This window comes from Enoplosus armatus, chromosome 2 (genome assembly GCF_043641665.1).
Source record: "Enoplosus armatus isolate fEnoArm2 chromosome 2, fEnoArm2.hap1, whole genome shotgun sequence".
NCBI classification, from domain to species: Eukaryota; Metazoa; Chordata; class Actinopteri; order Centrarchiformes; family Enoplosidae; genus Enoplosus; species Enoplosus armatus.
This window is the reverse complement of record NC_092181.1, coordinates 15,978,831-15,983,314: the sequence shown is the minus strand read 5'-3', so window position 1 is coordinate 15,983,314 and position 4,484 is coordinate 15,978,831. Positions and strand designations below refer to the sequence as shown.

At 41.9% G+C, this 4,484-nt stretch overlaps 1 long non-coding RNA gene across 1 annotated transcript; it reads right to left on the bottom strand.

The window, feature by feature from the left end:
- Nucleotides 1-2,378: 2,378 nt before the first annotated feature.
- On the bottom strand, nucleotides 2,379-3,821 carry LOC139290181 (uncharacterized). Its single transcript, XR_011597531.1, has 3 exons — nucleotides 3,797-3,821; nucleotides 3,371-3,452; nucleotides 2,379-2,447 (listed from the first exon to the last, which is right to left on the bottom strand). It is a non-coding gene; the product is annotated as an uncharacterized lncRNA (long non-coding RNA).
- Between the last annotated feature and the right edge of the window lie 663 nt (nucleotides 3,822-4,484).

The window sequence follows — 4,484 nt, the reverse complement described above, 5'->3', positions numbered from 1 at the left end:
TTCTTTAAAACCACAGTATTGACAGTGGGTCAGTACAAACTCTGCTGTGCAGCTGAACAAATCCACAGAAGTTTAATTGAAATTCTCGTGAAGATCACAAAGTTTCCAAAGAAACCAAATATGTCTCATTGAATTTTGGGTAAATTGTGTCTTGAACCTGCAATACATTATTTTTGTGGCCACTTGGGGGCAGCAGAAACAATAACAACATTATCATCACCTCATAAAGTTGGTGAACTTGTTAGCAAACAGTTGCCTGTTTACACATTCAGCAGTTATGGAGCAACATTATCAATCATTTGGAGTTGAGTTTCTGACCACCTGGGCAATGTAAGTGGTCAGAAACTTCTGTCTTCTACTGTCAGACAGAGCGAAATAAGATAATTTTTTCCAACTTGTAAGCCACTTAAAAGGGAAATACAAGAAAACTGTATGTTAAGGAGTTAAGAATTACCCAAACATTAAGCGATATTAATATTTGTTTTGATATTTAATTCAAGAAAACTTTATAAAAACTTACTTCGTAAAGTAACAAGTTAATATTTAGGGGAAGTAATTTAGGAAAGAGGAGAAATGTTACCTTCCACAACACACTGGGTGAGAGACAGGTTACATTAAATTTGGCAATCGGTGTGTATTGTCTAGTTGTCACTTAAAATAACAAAATTGTTTTGTCAGTCTAACTGTGTGCTTTTAGGAAGCAGCGGTGTACTACTCTTACCTTTTTGATACTGTTGTTATTCTCGGTGTCAGAGTTACACTCGTGTTGCCCTGGAGACACAGTACCACGGAAACCCTGTGGGACACAGAGCAGTCACATTAAAACAGCCGGCACGCTGCTCATTAATGTTTGCCATCACAATCAGCCTCAGCTGTCACTCAGAGAGAAGGAGGACACTCCTCCACAGTTGGTCATAAGCACAGAGGTTGATTAAGACTCCAAATCTCCCACTAACAAGCCAAACAAAAGAAGTGAAAAGAGATTTCAAACACTGTCAACTTCTCATGAGCAATACACATGGGGGTTATCAATCAGGCTGGAGAACTAAGCACAGAACAAATCAATCAGCCAATAATAGAAACCCAAAAAGATCCGTTTTAGACTTTATCTCAGCCAAATGTAAGACATTAAAATATAGAGCCGTGGTCCCACTTAAACCTCTGATGTCAATTTCTCAATTCTGTCAATTTAATCTCCTTAAACAGATTCTAGTATCATCATTTTGTTGAGTAAATTGATCCAATCTAATGAGATCCATTAAAGGAACAGATGTCGTGGAATAACCATGGTTACTGTTGCTAAAGCACTATAGGTAGAGGGAGAACTGGAGCTCAGCCATCACCATGGTAACCCCATGCCTTGCTTAGCTTTGAGTGTGTAGCATGAATGTGTGCGCAGAAGGTAGTGTGAATATGTGTGTGTGTGTGTGTGTGTGTACGTGCGTGACAGACAGTGAGTGTGTGAAGCTGATCAACAGTGTGTGAATACACATATGGTTACCGATCTGAAGTCATCAGAGATATATGCAGTGTGAGAATGTACTTCTATACTTGTGAGGACCAAGTAACCAAGGACAGACAGGTGAAGATAATTGAAACGTGAGATGATTGTAGATTGGAAATTGAGTTTAGGTCAAAATTTGGTTTTTGGTTCAGGATAAGTTAAGAATTAAGGTTAGACAACTTAAACTAGAAAATAAGACTGTGAAGCGAGAGCCAGCATGAACAGCTCTGCTCAATCAAAACATGATATCCTGTAGCTGCATTGTGTTCTGGTCTATTGAAGCTACTGTTAGTGGAGAGACTGATGTATTTTCCTTTTTTTTTTTATAACACATTTCTGCCTGAGTGACTGCTTAACATCAGTGTAAAATGGTGAGTCCAGCATGAAGCCCTTGCTCTTTCATTTCTTTTGTTTCGACACCCAGTTTTGACGTTTCTTGTAAAAATGTTTGGATTGCTGAAACATCAGGCCGTTGTCAGGTTGTCTATATTTGAGAATTTATCAGCTAGAACAAGAGAATGGAAGACACAACTCCAAACAACTGGACATGTGTATGGGTCTGTCGTTCACGGCACTGACCAGGTTCTCTCCCCACTCTGTCAGGCTGTAGTCCACTGTGATCTCCTCCCCCTTGGTGATGTCTCGGATGGCGATAACGACCAACCGCACCTGGCTGCCACAGTGGACCTCTCGGATGCGGCAATTCGGTGAGGGAGGGAAGGAGCTGGCAGTTGGGGCCGGAGCAGAGGCTGTCGGGGCTGCCGGAGCCGTGGACGCGGGGGTCAGAGACGGGGCCTGAGCTGAAGTGGCAGCAGCTGGGGCAGGAGCAGGGACCGGTGTTGGGGTTGGGGCAGAGGAAGCAGCAGGAGCTGGTATAGAGGCCGAGCAGGAGCCGGTCTTGGATCCGGCGGAGGGTTTGCCATGAGCCTGCTCTGATGGACCGCTGGAAGGTGAAGGGGGATTGAAAGTTAAATTAAACTTCATCAGACATCATGTGCTGTTGGTCTATTTCTATTCTGATCCAATGTTACTCTCTTGGACTGGAAATACATGCTGTGTATCTGTTATGCATTTTTCATTGTCAAAGAAATTAGTTGATTGACAGAAAATAAATCAACAATATTTTTGTACCATTTGCAGGATAAATGCAATTTGAGGACCTCACCTTGGGTTCTGGGAAATTTGAATAAGTTTATCGACAAAGTGTTTTTATTCAGAAAAATAACTGTCAAATTAAGTGATAATGGAATTGATCATTAGTTGTAGCATTTATTCCATGATTTGGCCGTGTGTGTGTGTGTCACAAATAGCTGTAATAGGGGTTTTTCAATCAAGGTATATGAACAGAAGTAACAGAACTGTAATGATGATGTTTTCTCAGCCGTAGCCGTAAGGTTAATTTCTTAGCTGTAGGGATCCACTGCAGCTGAATGAGTGTAAAGCAAACAGTGCGAATCCACACATACAAGCTCATGCCCATGCTTCAGGGCACTGATTCTCAATCCCAGTCCTCAGAGCGCTGCTGATTCTCTACCCTACTGGCTAGTCAACTGCATTCTTCTGACAACTCGGGTATAAATCAGCCTGATTATATGGCTAAAATGAAAACCAACAGGGTTGGCGAGTCCTGAGGACCGGGATTCAGAAGCTGCTCTCAGACAAAGCTGTCCTCGAGTGCCGAGTTAAACGTAAAAGCTGAAAAAAAGCTAAAAGCTCCAGGAACAGTTTAAACATTTATTAGTCTGCATACACACTACTATATCTGTACAAAATGTTTTTACATAATATGCAAACAGCAAAAAATATATTGTATATGTACATATTCTACTGACAGCAATAAACAGAAGCACACAAATATACACTGACCAGTTGTGAGGAGCAGGCTCTGTGTTGTAGAAAGGCCCGTCCAGTGTGGGCCGTTTATTCTCTGCTGCTTCCTTACGATCACCTGAGAGCACAGCAACAGTCAGTATAAAAGGATTACATACAAGTATGCAGGGACACACACACACTCACACAAAGGTCATCACCCCACCTCCTGGAGCACACACACACACACACACACACACACACACAGGTGCACATCGCAGCACATATGTAGGCAAGCACACACACACATACACAAAAGTAGGTCACACTCACTTGCACACACTCCACCCCCATACCAATCACACAGAGTCACAGACAGATGCACACACCACACACAAACACGTACACACACACACACACACACACACACAGTTGATGGCAGTGAGAATATGGCATGCAGATATAAGACACACAAACACACACCTGGGCTGAAGCTGTGTTCAGGCACGCTCTCCTCCTCAGTGTGTGTAACAAAGACTTTCACGGGTGTCCCTTTCCTTTTCCTTCCACAGCCGCGCCTGCAGAGAACACACACACACACACACACACACACACACAAACATACAATTATCATTTAATCAATCAGACGACTGGCCAAACTTCACATCAATCAGGTCAGAGAGTGATCAATAAGATGATGGCCACCTAATGGATCAATACAAACTGTGTTTAGCCCTCCCATATAAGCAAATGAAATACCAGCTAGACAGTTACTATTCAAACTGCTCTTTAAAATCTAGTGCATGCTTTTAGATTCAGACAATCTGCACAGACTGAACAGGAGAAAATTAGTTCAGTCCAAGAAACTCCTGGCAAAGAGATTCTTGAACATACTGCTTTTGAAACTTTACCATCTTTCCTCACCATAACACCAGGTTCAGAAATTAAAGACACCTCAGGGCAAAAGTACACTTGAATGTTCATAAAATGCCTGAGAATTTTTAATTTAGAGTCTAAAATTGCCTCCAGTCATTAGAAGTAACCTCTCTTGCATTTCAGCCAATTCACATTTATTCAACTAAGCTGTCAAATATTCGTATGGCAATGTGAATACTGTCCCCTGTGGACCAACATAGGACAAATCTTTCCAGTGCATTCTAAACCCTTAGAA